The sequence below is a fragment of the Chrysemys picta genome, chromosome 10 (assembly GCF_011386835.1).
Source record: "Chrysemys picta bellii isolate R12L10 chromosome 10, ASM1138683v2, whole genome shotgun sequence".
Classification (NCBI taxonomy): domain Eukaryota; kingdom Metazoa; phylum Chordata; order Testudines; family Emydidae; genus Chrysemys; species Chrysemys picta.
The window spans coordinates 66914519-66933183 of NC_088800.1; the positions used below are offsets into that span (position 1 = coordinate 66914519).

The 18665-nt window shown below is 45.3% G+C and overlaps 1 long non-coding RNA gene across 1 annotated transcript in view; it reads left to right on the top strand.

The window, feature by feature from the left end:
* LOC135973814 (uncharacterized) overlaps positions 1-9692 on the top strand; it is a 66954-nt gene extending 57262 nt beyond the window's left edge. The window contains exon 3 of the long non-coding RNA XR_010590845.1: positions 9472-9692. This is a non-coding gene — a long non-coding RNA (uncharacterized LOC135973814). The remainder of the gene's footprint in view (positions 1-9471) is intronic.
* The last annotated feature ends 8973 nt before the right edge of the window (positions 9693-18665 follow it).

Genomic DNA, 18665 nt, shown 5'->3' on the forward strand with positions numbered 1-18665 from the left:
CTCCCCAATGCAGGGAATGCCCCGTCAGCACTCATCAGAGCAGCACTACCTGTCAGAGTTCCCGGCGTTGTTCCTCGGACTCTAGACAGCATTCCCTGGGATCCTGGCATCGTTCGCTGACTGTCTAGCACAGACCTATGGAGGCGCATTTCCAGTCCCCGGAGTCCCGGCACCAGTCCCTAGAGTGGCAGGGTCGATCTCCAAGCTCGCGGCACCACTCCAGAGACTCCCCAGAGTCCTGTTGCCGGTTCACTGGTGCAGATCCCCACGGGCAAGACGTCAATCCCCAGAGCCGGGACGTCGATCCTTTCGCTCCTGATCCACGGAGCAGCACCACTCTCGAAGCGTGAGGCATCGATCTCCAAGGTACCATCGCCGATCCGTGGAATGCCACCACTGGTCACCAGAGGCATGGCACTGGGAGCTGTCTTCCCAGTACATGGAAAAGCCCGATGGGATTGGGGTAGACAGGCAGCATTGGCACCGTCTTGGTCCCCCAGACGTGTCGCTCCCTCCTCAGGCTCAGAGAGTGAAGAGGAAGATCTACTGGCAGGCCAGGGCCACCCACCAGGGGCACCAATATTTCCATCAGGACCACCAGTGCCCGCATGGCCCCAAGGTCAATCGCCGGCTCTCTGGCAGCTATGGAACCCATGGGGGTTTCCTCAACCATCGCAGGGGGACCAATCAGTCTCAGAGGCACCTGAGAAACAGTCAACGACTGTCTCCCGCCCACCCTCGGACTTGGAAGCAGAGTTAGACCAAGATCCCCAGGGTCAGCCAGCTCCAGCTGGGGCTCGCTAGCGGAAGCCATGGAGGTGGCAGAGCCGCCGTTACCCACCTCCTCATCCTCTTCGCCCGAAGGGACGATAGCGGGACCTTCCCACACAGTCCCCCAGGATGATATTAAAGCCCACCAGGAGCTTCTTAAGAGGGTGGCTTCGAACCTGGGGTTAGAGGCCGAGGAGTTGGCAGAACCCTCCGACTCCCTGTTTGATGTTTTGAGTGCAGCAGCCCCCTCCAGGTTGGCATTACCCATTCACGAGGAAGTGGTAAAAGTGATCAAAGCCTTGCGGCAAACTCACTCTTCCCTACCCCCCATTTGCAAGTGGGTGGAGAGAAAGTATTATGTCCCTGCTAAGGGATTTGAATACCTATATACATACCCTGCTCCTAACTCACTGGTGGTATCGGCAGCCAATAAGCGTGATAGGCAGGGCCAATCGGGATCGACCCCTAAGAAAAAGGAGGTGAAGAGGCTTGATCTCTTTGGCAGAAAAATTTATTCGACAGCCAGCCGTCAAGCTCTACTTGGCTGCTATGACTTTAACATTTGTCAGTCCATGCCCAAGTTTGAGGACTCGCTTCCAGAGGAGCCCAGGAAGGAGTTCCTGTCTGGATGAGGGCAGAGCTGTGGCCAAGGCAGCCCTCCAAGCAGCCTCAGATACAGCTGACGCCGCGACCTGGAGCATGGCTCTGGCCATTTCCATGAGGTGTGCGTCCTGGACATCCCTTTTGATGGCCTGGTACTGCTCGCGGAACAAACAGACAGCAAATTCCATGGCCTGAAAGACTCTAGGGCTACCTTGTCCTCACGGGGCCTTTACATGCCAGCTCCTGCAAGAAAGTGGTTCAAACCGCAGCACTCCCACAGGTTCGGGGGCCAATCCCGAACAGATCCCTTCCACAGAAAGGGTAGGAGCTGCAAGCACTGACAAGCCAACAGCTGGCACCCTCAGCTCTCTCGAGCTCTACCCACAACCAATGGGGTAATAAGCAGGCATTTTGAGGATGCGCTCAAGGGCGACCTTCCAGCCTATGTCCTGGATCCAGCACCCCTGCTTTTTTCCCAACTGTCTGTCTCCCTTCCTCTTGGCCTGGGCTTCTGTAACATCGGACCAGTGGGTCCTCAGCACAGTATCAGGGGGGTACACCATCCAGTTTATTTCTACCCCTCCCTCCCCCCACACCCTCATCCCTCTTCAGGGACCCTTCTTATGAGCATCTGCTCGCTCAGGAGGTGCAGGGCCTTCTGTGAGTGGGAGCTGGGGAGGAAGTCCCTCTGCATTTGAGGGGGAAAGAATTTTACTCCTTTTATTTTTTGATCCCAAAGCCAAGGGGGGCTATGTCCCATTCTCGACCTGTGGAGCCTCAACAAGTATCTCAAGTAGTTGAAGTTCTGCATGGTCTCCCTGACCTCCATAATTCCTTCCCTGGATCCTGGAGACTGGTACACTGCCCTCGACCTGAAAGACACTTACTTTCACATATCGATATTTCACGGACACAGATGGTTCCTACATTTCGAAGTTGGGACCACCCACTACCAATTAACAGTGCTCCCCTTTGGCCTAGCAATGGCACTAAGGGTGTTTACGAACTGCATGACGGTGGTGGCGGCCTACCTCAGATGTCGGGGTATCCAGATTTACCCATACCTCGATGACTGGCTCATCAAGGGCCGCTCCAAGGTCCATGTCCAGCGCAGCGTCGAGATGTGCCACTTGTCAAGCTTGAGGCCTCTTGATAAACGAACAAAAATCAACACTGGTTCCGGTTCAAAGAATAGAGTTTATCATAGCAGTCCTCGACTCTACTCGAGCAAGAGCCTTCCTGCCAGAGGCCAGGTTGAGGGCAATGTCAGATCTGATTGCCAAAGTCACGACCCACCCGCTCACCACTGCCTGGGTGTGTCTCAGATTATTGGGGCACATAGCCACATGCATGTACGTGGTTCGGCACGCAAGATCAGACTACGCCCCCTCCAGATGTGGCTGGCGTCAGTCTACTCCCCAGCCAGGCATCACCTGGACAAGCTCCTCACAATCCTGTCATGGGTACTTACTTCCCTGCAATGGTGGTCCGACCCAGTGCTGGTATTGGAAGGTGTGCCATTTGCGAGCCCAGGACCCACAGTCTCCCTGATATCGGATGCGTCCGACCTTGGATGGGGAGCGCATCTTGGCACACTGCGAATGCAGGGGCTATGGTCGAGAGGAGCTCTCGCTACGCATAAACATCAGGGAATTCAGAGCCATCCGTCTAGCTTGTGCAGTGTTCCTTCCCCACCTTTATGGTCGGGTAGTGCAGGTGTTGACAGACAACACGGCCTCTGTGTTCTATGTCAACAGGCAGGAGGGAGCTCATTTGTCAGCTCTGTGCCAGGAAGCCCTTTGCCTGTGGGACTTCTGCATCCAACATGCGGTCCACCTAGAAGCCTCGCACCTCCCCAGCGTCCAGAACACGCTAGCAGATTGCCTCAGCAGGTCCTTCTTCTCTCATCACAAGTGGTCCCTCCACTCGGAGGTTGTCAGGATGCTCTTTCAGAAGTGGGGAGCTCCCTGAGTGGACTTGTTCGCCACCAGGCAGAACCTAAAGTGTCATCAGTTCTGCTCCCTGCAAGGCCTCGGCAGAGGCTCACTCTCCGATGCCTTTCTCCTGCCTTGCTCAGGAAACCTGATGTATGCCTTTCCATCAATCCTGCTCATCAGCAAAGTCCTCCTAAAGATCAAGAGGGACAAGGCATTATGATTGCCCCAGCATGGCCTCGCCAGCATTGGTTCGGTATGCTCATGAACCTGGCCGTAGCAGCCCCTTGGGCACTTCCCAGCCGCCCGAACCTGCTCTCGCAGGATCATGGTCGGCTGCTGCATCCGAACCTCACATCACTCCACCTCGCAGCTTGGATGCTGCATGGCTGAATCCAGAGGAACAAGCCTGCTCTAGTCAGGTACAGCAGGTTCTCTTGGAGAGCAGAAAGCCCTCCATGAGAGCAACTTATCTAGCAAAATGGAAGCGTTTCTCATGCTGGGCAGCAGAGTAGAGTATCTCCCCAACCCAGTAGTCTCTGCAGTCAATTCTGGATTACCTGTTCACTTAAAACCCCAGGGCCTCGCTTTCTCTTCGATCAAGGTTCACCTGGTGGCTATATCAGCCTTCCTCCCTTGCATTCAGGTAGACCGGTATTCTCGCATGACATGATGACTAGGTTCCTGAAAGGCCTTGAAAGACTCTTTCCACTGGTCCGGGACTCGGTCCCCCAGTGGGACCTCAACCTGGTCCTCTCCAGTCTCATGGGCCCGCCCTTTGAGCCTATGGCTTCTTGTTCCCTTTCCTACTTGTTGTGGAATTTTGCATTCTTTGTAGCTATTACCTCGCTGAGGTGTGTCTCGGAAATTGAAGCCCTCACTTCGGAGCACCCGTACACGGTATTCTACAAGGACGAGGTCCAACTGTGGCCCCATCCAGCCTTCCTGCCAAAGGTGGTGTTGCACTTCCATGTCAACCAAGATATCTTCCTCCTGGTGTTCTTTCCAAAGCCTCACATGACCAATGAGGAGAGGCGGCTGCACACTCTAAATGTCAAGTGTGCCCTGGTGTTCTACCTGGAATGCACCAAGCCCTTCTACAGATAGACCCAGCTCTTTCTCATGATAGCTGACAAGATGAAGAGCTTTCCAGTATCCTCTCAGAGGATTTTGAATTGGATCACTGCCTTCATCCATACTTGTTATGAGTTGGCGCAGGCTGTGCCTCCACCAATAGTGAAGCCTCACTCGATTGGGCTCAGGTGTCTTCGGCTGCCTTCCTGGCGCATGTCCCTATCCAGAACATCTGCAGGGCCGCCATGTGGTCTCCGGTACACACGTTCATGACGCATTATGCCATCACCCAGCAAGCCAGAGATGATGCTGGCTTTGGCAGAGCTGTGTTGCAATCGACACAGCCATGAACTCCTACCCGCCTCCCATGGTATTGCTTGGGACTCACCTATAATGGAATGAATATGAGCAAGCACTCAAAGAAGAAAAGACTGTTACCTTTTGTAACTGTTGTTCTTCGAGATGCCTTGCTCATGTTCATTCCATGACCCACCCTCCTTCCCCTCTGTCGGAGTTTTGGCAAGAAGGAACTGAGGGAGTGGGGAGCCGGTGGCGCCCCTTATACCGGCGCTTATGCGCGCCACTCCGGAGGGCACCAGAGCTAGTCCCCTACAGATACCACTGAGGGAAAAACTTCCGGCACCGGTGCATGTGACGAGCACACACACCTACAATGGAATGGACATGAGCAACGCATCTCGAAGAACAACAGGTACAAAAGGTAACAGTCTTTTAAATTAATAAAATGGTGCCCTGTAAAATGGACCTGAAACACGGGGTGTAGCAGTGTGTCCTTTCAAGGCTGCGGGGACAGACCAGCACCTCACACATGTAGAATGCAGGCAGGTAGTCAGGCCTTGGAACTGAGAAGAAACTGAGGCAGCTGCTAGCCAAAACCAGACCAGGTAGGTGGTGCTGCTACGGTCCCCAGATCTTACAGCATAGCACAACAATTCTCTTGAATTATCTCAGATATCTTTCTGATACCTGCAAGGCCATGTTCTTCAGCTCTGCATCAATTTACTGGACTAGTATTACTACAAGAATTAGTATTATTAGTATTATGGCTTAGATGCACTAACCAAGATTGGGGGCCTCCCATTGTGCTATACTGTATGTACACACAGAGTTTGCAATCTAAATAAACAAGGCAAAGAATGTGAGCAGAAAGAGAGAGAGTGAGAGACCAAATTGTTTGCACAATGTCATAGCAGGTTAGCCGAAGTGTTCATTACACAACCATGGTTTCTTGACTCCTGCTGTAGTTCCCTATTCACCATGCCGCCTTGAAAATGTGTTCAGTAGATCTGCTCAGAAGATGGATCGTGTAAGGATCATTGCATGTAACATTCCTTTATAAAACCTTCTTGTATTTTTAAAGCCAGGCAAAGTTTTGATTCACTAACTTCTAAGAAGTTTAGTGTAGCTGCTGTATAATTTTATTCCTTTGACTCTTCCCATTCTTCACTAGCTTCTTTAGTAGAAAGTAAGAGCCACATTTGGTCTCAACAGTTGCATGCACACCCACTGTTTGTATAAAAAAGAAAGCTTTTGCATCTGGAAAAAAAAGTCATGCAATTTGGGCAAATGTTCATGCAGTGTGCTTGGTTACTAGTTTTGCCCACACATATTTTACCTGTTTTTCATATGTGCTGAGCACTTGTACCACGAGTTGAACTCAATGGAAGTTGCAGGTTATTGGCACTTCTGAAAATCAGATCTTACAACTTTTTGTTGGTGCTTGCTAAAATGCTCCATTAGGGAGACCAAAAGTATAAATTGTTGGCCCGGCTGATTATGATAAAGGACTTGGGCTGAACTAGGGTGACCAGATGTCCCGATTTTATAGGGACATTCCAGATTTTTGGGTCTTTTTCTTATATAGGCTCCTATTACCCCCCCCCCCCATCCCCTGTCCCGATTTTTCACATTTGCTGTCTGGTCACCCTAGGCTGAACTAATGAAAGCCAAAAGTAGCTTTGCGGTAAGTTCGATGAAGCTACGAATTCCTCATCTCTACCAGATGAAGAACGCTGCTGAAACTTTTTGTGTGTGTGGCTTTCTGACTGGAGTCAAGTACTTCCCCTGATTTACAGTAAACAATTCATGCTGGATGGGTTTGGTGGACCATGCCTATCGTCTTCTCAATGTACATTTTGTGGGTGTATGAGCTAATGTTTGTAATTCTGTCCCTAAGAATACAACAGCAGGGAGTGGATTAGTAAGCATTTTTGAGTTGAGAGGATGACTGTGTAATTAGCGTTGGGCAGAACTGATAGAAAAATAGGAAAAACATCATTTAAAAAAAAAAGTGTTTTTATTCAAAACTTGGACATCTTTTCCTCTAAATTCCAAAATTCCAAGCAGCCATAATGAAGAATGAATCTGCAAAAAGTTGTGAGATCTTCCTTTGGATGCTTATCCAAACTTTATGGGTCTAACTTGTGAGGGCTAAAAAAAAAAAAAAAAAAAACAGAAAACTTCCCTCAAGCCAACATGTGTTAATATAAAGTTAAGTTTAGCTAAAAAAAGTATAAAATTACCACACTATGTAAGAGCGGAGAATTAATTCCCTTTCATTTATGCAGCTGGGTATCTTAGGGAGTATGCAGAGGTCTATGTCTGTTGTCTGGCAGCAATGAGGATAATTAGTGGAAAAGTTTGCAGAGAACAGAAAATACTGTTAAGGATGAGTTGTAGGTACTGGGAGGAGAGATGCAGAAGTGGTAATCAAATTAAGATGCATGATGTGATTGGAGAGACACCCAATGTAGCAAGGCTTTTTAATTTTTAATGGAGAGTTCTAAGTTGGCTGTGCTTATCTGAGGATGGAGAACCTAATGTTAGCAATGTTAGTCATCTCCTTTCTGAGAGCCTGACTGAGTTAGGGATACCACGTCCAGGTTTGAATTGAGCTTTGATATCTGTGGGCCACACATTGGGGTCCTGTATTACAACTATATTCAAACGAGCTCTCCATTCAGTTACAGTTGCACACAGAGACATTATAACTTATGCTGTCTGTGGAAAAATAATTTGATATTAAAAAAAACAACAACAATTCCAAGTACTTTTTATGTGGGTTCCCTACTGACTCTTGAAGAATGAACATTTTAATTTGCAGCCTGCCCCTCAATTTGTCACTTAGACTCTGTTAGAGGTGCAGCAATGCAGGCAACTTCATTTAAGAAATCTTAGTGGTGCCTATGAGTGTAATTAATGACAGGTTTCTTGCTCACTTAATTACAATTTTAACTTGCCAATAGAGTGCACACATTAAATATGTGATACATTTTCCTGAAATTCCCTTCACTTCCCCCAGCTCTTGTTTGTAACCAAGTTATTGTTTAGTTTGATTTGCTACGAGTCCAAATTATTTCTGCAGATCTTTTGGCATTTTCTTCTTAAATTGCTAATTTCTCTTTGTTCTCTGCATGTCACTTACCCCTTTTTTGGGTTTCTTCAATTTTTTTGTTTTATGCTTACCTGTTACTATTTCTTACTATTTGTCTAATTTACTTCCCTATTCTAGCTTAGTTATTTTATATTCAGATCCATAACTTGGAGCCTAATTCTCCTTTTGCCCTTCCCCACCCCCACCCCCAAAAGACTCCAGGAATAGAATCAGTGATAGAAGAATTGATTTTTGCCTGGGCAATCATGTATGTGTCAGCTCTGCAAGTAACAATCTGTGGATCCTCTACATGGGCATAATTGAATATCTTGTGCAGCTGAATAATAGCAGATTGTCTTCATTTTTATAGGGTTTACAAATTCTTACTGTAGTTTATTTTAATAACAGTGAGAAAGAAGCACTATGCAGGCTGCCTGGTTGCATATCATCATATTTCGCCGTGTAGGGGATCAGTTCTTGTTTTGGGTCTGAGCTTGCCTCCATTAAAGTCAATGGGATGTAGCTGTTTATTTCAGTGGGAACAGAATCAGGTATGAATCTTGATGTTGTTCAAGTGCTTACAGTTGGGTGCTCATGCGCCCTGTGCACTTGAGTTAGGATTATTTTGTCCAGCAGTGTCCATTGGGGCCACAGCTGTCCCCTGAGTGTTCTTGTGCCTCTAATCAAAGAGCATAAAAGCAGGGCCACCCCATCTTTCCCTCAGTTGCTTCTCACTGCCCATGGCTACTAGACAGACCTTGCAGTGTTTGACCTTTTTTCTCACTGTGTAGACTCTCCACTGTGTAGTATGTAGATATGTACTTAACAGTTAGTCATTAGCCACCCAAGAAGTGCCAGAAATGTCTAAGGAAACCATCTCCCTTCGCTTCCATGTTTTCTCACTAGCCCGTGTTGTCAAAGCAGCAAATTTGACTCTTTGGTCAGGAGTGGTGAGTCTCCCTCTTATATCCCCTCCATTTGGAAACCATTTATTTTATTTTTGTAGGGTGTGGAACACTATTATTATGTATCACTGTGTCCTGGAAGTCATAGTGATGAGCTATTCTATCCAATTTCAGACCCTCCCCAGCCCCATGTTTACCTTCCATGTCATTCTTACCAGGGAATTAACATTCAAGAGATATAGCCATTACTAATTCTCAGAGCCGTGGAAGAAGTGCTTTGTGAACAAAGGAGAGAGGGGTTTTATTCCCATTGCTTTCTAATTCCCAGGTCATGCCATATCAAAGCAGATACTTTCAGACTAGGTTTCTAAATATATTAAGTTGTGCTATGAAATGGCCAACTTAGACCCACCATTGAGAGTGACAGCCCACTTCACCACAACTTTAAGCAGCTTCTGTAGTTTCTTTGAGAAATGTTCCAATACCAGAGATAAGTAAGATAGCTTCTTGGGGTCCAGTGCATATGATTATGCAGCATTACTCCATAGTGGAGGCATCAAGATCTGATGCTCATTTTAGTAGGTCTGTCTACAATCATTGTTGAGGTAGACATCTAATATCCACTTCCTGTGATTTAGATTACTGTTTGTGAATCATCCACAGTGAAATATATATGGACAAGCACCTGAAGAAGAAACCGTTACTTACCTTACAGTAACGGTGGTTGTCCATATTATAAATATAAATATATATATATTCCACAACCCACCCTCTTTCCCCACTTTTACAGGGTCATACAATATCTGGATTTTGTAATGGCGAAGGATCTGAGGGATGGTAGGAGTCACCCCACACTTCATGCCCACAGATGGGAGGCATGAGGACACTCAGGATGCAGGAATGGTTCCATCAGAGAGTACTGGCAAAAGAATACAAATTCACATGTATTGCGTGCACTTGCACCCAACAGTGGACAATGGACAATACATCTTAAGATTCAATTACTATAAGGTAAGTAATAGTTTCTTTTCTAGTTTATTCTGTGCAGTAGGCAGAGACTCATCCATGGAGAGGGAGAGCTGTATGTTTCTCTTGTGACAATGCCTACTGACTGAGGTGTTCAGTGATGAAAGGAAACACTATTGTGAAAAGGGCCAGGTTCCTATCCCTGGTTGATATGTGGTGTGGGCCTGATGTAAGATGGGATGATGGTGAGTCCATCAAAGATGGCAGAAAATAGCCCCTCACATGGTAAAGCTATCAGGATGGCAGGGCCAGTCTTAGGTGCACTGGTTTCCCAGGGGGAGAAGTTTTTGCTTCCTTTCTCCTCCAGGTCTCCTGTCTCTCCACTGCCTCTCTACCACTTCCACATCATCTCTTTTCTCTTTCTGAAGCTTCCAGAATCTGGACTTTCCCTTTTCCTCTTGCTCTCCCTCCTTCCCCATTCTAGGTCCTACTTCCTTGCTCCACTCTGTTTATTCCAGGCCTTTCCACTCCCCCTTTCTTCCCCTCTTCTCTGCCCTACCCTCATTCTTTGCTTCTTACTGCCTGGACTTGGTGGCCTACACGTTCTCCTGCTCAAATCTGGGGCACTACAGCAGGCCCCATTTCTCATGGGTTTCCCATGCCCTTCAGAGGAAGCCATTGTGGATGTCTGCTCTCTGTTGCATCTCAGAAGCAGCCTCTGCCTGGCACGGGAAGAGGCGGCACCTTCAGCCAGCCAGCCCCACATGGCACTTCTGAGCATGCAGCGTAGTAGCACTTGTTATAGCCTCAGAGGCAGTAGCAGCAACAGAGCAGAGGGAAAGGGACTGTTCTGATTCGGGAAGGGGAATTTTTGATACCCCTTACAACATGGTGTGGATGAGGTGGGAGAATATCTGCTCGGAAATAGCTCTGTTCAGAGACCCCCGCACTTTGTGTAGTAACTCATATGATGAAGCCAGATGGCAATTTGGTAAGATATACTTTATAGGAATTATGGTCCCTGCCATAAAGGAATCATGCTTTATGGGCTGATGGGATTGGATAGTAAATCTGAACAACCCAAGGGATGAGATAGAAAGCTTGTTCAAGCTGTTTTGAGGTTGCAAGTTACAAAACTGGTTCAAAACCTTCTGAGCCTCTCCAGAGAGGGGGGATTTCAGAGGTTTGTAGATTTTAAAAAGAGTGGAAATTATAAAACAATAATCTTTGACACCTTGTAAAACCATAAAGGGGGTAAAATAAAGAAAAGGCTGGAGAATGGGAAAGGTAACAAAGTAGAAGGTGAGGTAATACCCAAGAAGTGTAAAAGGCTGACATTCTAGATGTACGCACACTCTGGCCACTTCTATGACTCCTATAGTTACCACCTAACATGGGGACTGTAGGTTGTGACACTGACTTCACTCATTTCAGTGATTGCCTACCCCACCATAGAACTTCCAGGCTTCAACCTTCCCCAGAAACAATGGTCTGCATTGAACCATTTCAGAACATCACATGGCAGATGCTGTCATCTTTTACACTTCTGGCAGATGATAGACAGCACACTGTAACTATAGGCACCAGTCAGAAACTGTGGACCACATTGTAAATCAGTGCCTGCTTTGATTGTTGTTGATGGCATCTCAGACTTACACCAAGCCATATCTGAGGCTATTCACTGGCTCAGTAATCTGGAATTGGTTATTATAACTTGCCACCTCTCTTTCCATACAAAAGAAAAAATTATGTATTTCTGAGCAACCAACAGTCTACAGTTCTCTGAATTAGGTGTTTATTATCATAGTTGGGATATGGCACCAACAGGAATCGATTATTTTGATTCCACCCATTTCCAACTTTTATGGTTCTTAATTAGAAGAAAAGAGGGGGGAAAAGAGAACTTTTACAATGAGTTACTCCAAAAACTGCATTAAACCAACTATTATGTGATCATAAAAATGGACATAATGGGAAATTAGATTATTCAAATAACATGCTAATCACATTTTTCCCAAAGTCTGTCAGAAAAAGTTGCATTTTGCTGTGGGTTTTCTCTGTGTATTCACAGCATGTGTTTGCCTGTGATGTAATTTTCAGAACTGAACCCATTTCTGTTTTTTGTTGCACATCTGGTGACTGCATGACTTAATTATAATATTTCTAATGAACTGCTCTGACTTTTCTCTGCTATACATAGAACCAGAACACAGAAGCCAAAGAATCCTTTTGTTTGCTTTTCCATCATCTGGAAGCAATGGGCAGAACACTGCAAAAATAAAATGCAAAATCACATCTCACCCTGGCAAAGGGAAGGCTAGTTGTTTATTCTTATAGGAGACCCCTTCATCTCAGATAGGCTTGGGAATCTGCTATCTCTCATGAGCTCCCATCGTGTGTGTATCTCAAAAAGGACTCACATCCCACTCCCTGCAATGCAGGATCATAAGGACTAGGATTCTTCTGTTGTTTTTTTTCCCCCTTCAGAATCCTCCTTGCAGGAATGTTCTCTTTAAAAGTATCTTCTAAATTTGCATATGTGATGGATGCTTTTGATAATTTTGAAATGCATATATAAAAAGCACTTTATAAGTTTCTCTTTACATCACTGAAAATATCTCTTTGCCTTGTGTGTCACACAAATATTCCCTTATCAGTTGTCTGCATAAAAATAGTTGAAACAATATATGGAGAGTGTAACAATCAGAAACTTGTTGGAAGATTTAAGATCTGATTTCCAGATGGGTGAGGATACTAAAGTACCTGACCTAACATTTCTTCCAAACCACTTTCAGATAATCAGGTATCCAGACTCACACATACCTCAGAAAAAAAAGTGTCTCTTCTCACTTTTAGTAAAACAAAAGCATTAATTAACTCACCCTACTGCATTGCTTCATTGGAAAAAGATCTCGGTACTTACATGGACACCGTAGAGAGAGTATCTGAACATCTCCCCAATATTTACATATTTATTCCTATGGGTGCTCAGGGCCTTCTGAAAATCAGGCCTCTATAAGGTGTCTCAAGTTGGGCACTCTAAAATGGAGGCAGCCAGAATCACTTGTCACTCCTGAAAATCATGACCAAAAATATCTAGTTCATCATTTTGTTGTTCATGTCTTAACTGAGAAAAGAACAGAGCAAGAATCATGAGAATTTTGGGGAAGGAGTACAGTGTCATTTAACAGGTGTAATACCAAAGAGTTCAAATGTTTGTAAGAATTTTTTGTTATTTTTAAAACAGCTGTGAAACTAAACATCTGTGACAAATAATTCTTGAGATGGAAATTGAGGCCCAACTGAGAAAGTGAAAATAGTTACATTTAATAATAAACAGGGTCTTACAGACCCATGGGGGTCTGTCACCTCACCCCATACCCGGGATTTGGTTGCTCAGAAAGCCCCGCTGACTGTCACTGCTGATGTGGTAAGCAACTTGAAAGAACTGATATCCCAAAAAGCGTACCAGTGAGTAGAGACCTGCAGCGGGATTGGGATCCCACGGGTCCCACAGGACCTGCTGCCATAATAGCAGGAGTGGGTGAAATGTACTTTATTGTGGGCAGGATTGAATTGGGCAAAAAAAAAAAAAAAAAAAAAAAAGGTAAATCTCTTGTCAGTTTACCAAAAGTAGCCAATTTGGGAAATTGCTAATTATTTTGTTTGAGCTTCTCTTTCCTATATGGGTTTATCTCCCTCACGCTGAATCTGGTGTAGTACACCCGGTCAAGTCAGGTCAGAGAATCACACTCTCACAGGTTATGTTGTTCTGTGACGTCACATACACCAGACTGTCACTGTTGTATCAGCTTTCTGTCAGTGCTGTGAGAAGTTTTACTGTTAAATGTTTTCAAAAAGCAATAATAATCCTGACATAAATAAGTGTTGATAGATGTTGTTAGATGTTTGGCTGCATGTATGTTTTCTCTGTGTGCTGTCCCAGCTCTTCACAGAGTTAGCACAGCAGACCTCGATCACACTGCCCAATAACCACAGACTCGTTTGTAGCGAAGGAGCTCGGTCAGGTGTATTGTCAACGAAGCACAGTCCTAATGTCCTGGCTCAATGGTTACAGGTACATTAACACATGTATGCCTACTGCAATGGACTAGCTCAGTTAATGGCAGGACTTTCCCCTAGGCCAGCCAAAGACACTCCCTCTGAGACTTCATTTTATACATCAATACAAACAAGCTACATATTGCCCCTTGGACGTGTTCAGTTACTGCCCCCTGATATGGGTTGTTACCAGCCATTACCTTGTACATGGTACTTGATTTGATCAAAACATCTCTATCCATCACACTGTCATCCTGACCTGTTCTCATTACCTTTGGAGGGGAGGATTTTGTACCATACTTGGTATCGGGTGTTCTGGTACCATCCTTCTGAAATTGTTTGCCTGTGTGTTTTGTGCTTAGCACTTCTTAGGAATGTTTGTTTCTGCAATATCAGCCCTGCTCTTGCCAGATTCTGTGAGTTTACAGGCAGGTAGAGCCTGACTTCTGCTCACTTTGCTTTATATCAGCAAAGCTTGACCATTACTTTAGTTCAGGCTTCAGGCCTCACACCAGGCTTCTGATACAAGGCCTTATGTTTCAGGCTCTCTTCCTACAACAATAACTTGAATGGTATGTTTCAAAGTTTTTGAAACTGTGCTTAAGCGGTTTCAAATTTAGGTTTTTATAAACAACTTACTTTTTATAATTATTAAAAAAAAATCTGCACCTTTTTAGGGCAAAATGTGATGCAATTTGTTTTGACATTCCATGTGATATACACATGGCAGCAGTTTGTCATAAATAGAATTTCAGCAATGTAAAGCAAGTTTTTCTTTTTTTTTTAATTAAAGTTTTAATACTTAAATTTAAGTGAGGGTTAGAAAGAGATTTGATGTCTATTAAAAGAGGAGTTAAAGTATTTTTTACATGGTTTAAGCAAGATTTGTTTGATCCTTTTAGTGGTAAAAATTGTATCTGAATTCCATTTATATATATTGTGACAAAATTCCTCCTCTATCTTGATGGGTCCTGTGCTTATTGGCGGATTTTCTTGCCTCAGAGATTCACCATGTGGGTTGGGGAACAGCCCAGAGACCTTCCCCTCTGGAAGAACCAACAGTCCAGGTCAATTGGGAGGTTTGGGGGGAACCCGGACCCACCCTCTACTCCGGGTTCCAGCCCAGGGGCCTGTGGACTGCAGCTGTTCTATAGTGCCTCCTGTAACAGCTGCATGATAGCTACAACTCCCTGGGCTACTTCCCCATGGCCTCCTCCAAACACCTTCCTTATTCTCACCACAGGACCTTCCTCCTGGTGTCTGATAATGCTTGTACTCCTCAGTCCTCCAGCAGCACACCCTCTCACTCTCAGCTCCTTGCGCCTCTTGCTCCCAGTTCCTCACACTCGCACCACAAACTGAAGTGAGCTCCTTTTTAAAGCCCAGGTGCCCTGATTAGCTTGCCTTAATTGATGCTAGCAGCTTCTTCTTAATTGACTCCAGGTGTCCTAATTAGCCTGCCTGCCTTAACTGGTTCTAGCAGGTTCCTGATTACTCTAGTGCAGCCCCTGCTCTGGTCACTCAGGGAACAGAAAACTACTCATCCAGTGACCAGTATATTTGCCCTCTACCAGACTCCTGTACCCCACTGGTCTGGGTCTGTCACACAGGGTTCAAAAAAGAACTAGATAAATTCATGAAGGATAGGTCCATCAATGGCTATTGGTCAGGATGGGCAGGGAGGGTGTCCCTAGCCTCTTTTTGGAAGATGCTGGGAATGGGCGATAGGGAATGGATCACTTGATGATTGCCTGTTCTGTTCTTTCCCTCTTGGGCACCTGACATTGACCACTGTCGGAAGACCGGATACTGGGCTAGATGGACCTTTGGTCTGACCCAGTATGGCTGTTCTTATTTTCTTATGTTCTCTTATGTCCCACCTCAGTGGGCTTATTGGAATTTCTAGACCCCTTCTGGTGACCATCTGTACAGGGTCCCATCTAGTAAGAAGACACACCAAAAGCAACAAGCACCAGAGGAACTTGAAGAGGAACAAGAGCCATCAGGGGAAAAACAACACCGTCTTCCCACAAATCCTCCTCGCCAGATAAGGCTATGTCTCTTCCACCATCATTGCCAATGATTTCCCTTCTGCCTGGGAATCTTCCTACTGGATTTTCATGGTTCAAAAAGAAGTGGAGTGGTGGCGATTCCATCCTCCTCTATATACTCTTGTACTAGGGTACGTCTACACTTACCGGAGGGTCCGGCGGCAGGCAATCGATGTTCTGGGATCGATTTATCGCGTCTGGTTTAGACGCAATAAATCGATCCCGGATCGATCCCGGAAGTGCTCGCCGTTGACGCCGGTACTCCAGCTCCCTGCCGCGTCTGGACCCGCGGTAAGTTCGGACTAAGGTACTTCGAATTCAGCTACGTTATTAACGTAGCTGAATTTGCGTACCTTAGTCCGAAGTGGGGGGTTAGTGGGGACCAGGCCCTAGAGCATGAGGATATTTAGCACACAGGTGCATATCTGAGGACACTGCTGACAAAAATCTATGATCAATAGTGCATGGGCTTGCGCACAGCCTGAAGTGAAACACCTATTGGGGGACAGATATTGAAGAATGCCAGTTACTGTACAAGGTACTTAACCTCTTCTTCAGTTTCCCAGCCAGCTCTGCCTAAAACAGCCCCTTGGGATGACGAGAGAACAAAGTGTCACTCAGCTCTGCTTGGCTGCACCCGAGGATCAGGACTTATACCATAGTTTTATTATTTGTCTCTGTAACCTATGACACTGGTGCTTAGTCTAAAATCTATACACACATAACACAGGTATTTAGGTATGTTTGTGTTATGTATCCTGTTATGAGTCTATATATTCCATACACAAAACTACATGAAAATAATGTTAAGGTTACAAAGTCAAGCATTTGAAAGTTAGGAAACACCAAAAGTTAGGAAATGCCAGTGTTTGGGTTGCCTGTGCAACCTTAATTTGCCACCCTTCTGCATATGCCTAATGGTAATCCTTGATAGTACAAAATATTATGATTGTATGTGTGAGGGGTTGGGACATAGGAACCCCCTTGGGACTGCCACCTGATTGCTAGGACTACCTCTGAGCCAGTTTTCCCTGGCAGCTTGGGACTTCAGTACCTTGCCTGGTTGTGCCAGACACGCTAGCCTGCTACAAACACAGACCCAGGTCTGAACCATGTCCCCCACAAGCTGCAGGCTTAACTGAAAACAGCTTAAGAGGTGCTCCTGTCTCTAGCACCCAGATTCCCAATGGGGTCCAAACCCTGAATAAATCTGTTTTACTCTGTATGAAGCTTATACAGAGTAAATTCATAAATTGTTCGCCCTCTGTAACACTGATAGAGAGGTATGCACAGCTGTTTGCTCCCCCAGGAATTAATTACTTACTCTGGGTCAATTAATAAGCAAAAAGTGATTTTATTGTGTATAAAAAGTAGGATTTAAGTGGTTTCAAGTAATAACAGACAGAACAAAGTAAGTTACCAAGCAAAATAAAATAAAACACAGAAGTCTAAGCCTAATATACTAAGAAACTAAATGCAGGTAAATCTCACTCTCAGAGATGTTCCAATAAGCTTCTTTGACAGACTAGACTTCCTCCTACTCTGGGTCCAGTCATCACTCACACCCCTGTAGTTACTGTCCTTTGTTCCAGTTTCTTTCAGGCCTCCTTTGGGGTGGAGAGGCTATCTCTTGAGCCAGCTGAAAACAAAATGGAGGGGTTTCCCCAGGCCTTATACAAACTCCTTTTGTTTTCCTATGCAGCATCACAGCTACAAGATGGAGTTTTGGAGTCACTTGGGCAAGTCACATGTCCATGCATAACTCAGTTCTTTACAGGCCGACGCCATGGTTCATATGTCAGCCAGAACGTTCTCAGGAAAGCTCAGATGTGGATTGGCATCTATCAAAGTCCATTGTCAGCATAAAGTTTTTCTTGATTGCGCATTTTCTGAGAATAGTCTTTTCTCAAGAAGCTGACCAAATGCTTCACTGAGGCTACTTAAAATCAAACAAGTACATAGCCAATATTCATAATTTCGAATACAAAAATGATACATGCATACAAATAGGATGAAGACATGCAGTAGAACATAACCTTTGCAAAGATATATTACATGGCATATCTACCATAAAACATATTCCAGTTATGTCATATTTACACTCATAAGCATAGTTCTATAAAGCATTATGGGGTGCAACATCACACCCTCCTCCTGAACTTACTGCCAGAGACTTGGACACTGTCCATGGCAGAGGCAGTAGATGTAAAATCCCTGTTTGTCTCTGGTCACATCCCCTTTCAGTACCTTTAAACCGTATGATGTCATTCACAAGTGTTCTAGCAAGGTTTGGGGTTCCTGGTCCCCGGGTGCCTGAAAATAGGTTGGGGTGTAGTGTTGCTAACAGAATGCAGACAGCAATATCCGTTAAAGTGTAGGTGTCTTGGCATTTAGCCAGCAATGCCATGAGGCAGTGTGCTTCAGTTTCCCCTTCCACACAGCAGCATAGGCCTGTTATGCTTTTGCTGCTGTGCCAAGCTACCAGCCTGTTTACAGGTATAAGCTTGTGCGATTGTCTTATCACCATCCCTAGCATGTACAAAAGTTTCTTCCACAAATCAGGTATGTCCCACATCTTTAAAGGCTTTACCACTAGTATTAACTCCTTTGTCTTGACCCATTGATGAAGTAGCAAAAGACACAAGATTAACAGCAAATCTACGGCGGATAAGTTTTGTTCACACAATTTAGCTTGTTTAGTGTCTATTGCATTTTCCAATTCCTTTGTGTATCCTGGTAGGTGCTCTGATGCAGATTCTTCTGCCCAAATTTGGCCAAGTTGTGAGTCTCTGAAAATCTCAGTTCATAAATGTTCAGTAGAGATTTGTTAGAGTTTGGCATCTAAATTCTCTAAAGATTCCACCTGCACTGGAATGGATGGCAGGGAGACTGTGTCTTCTATATT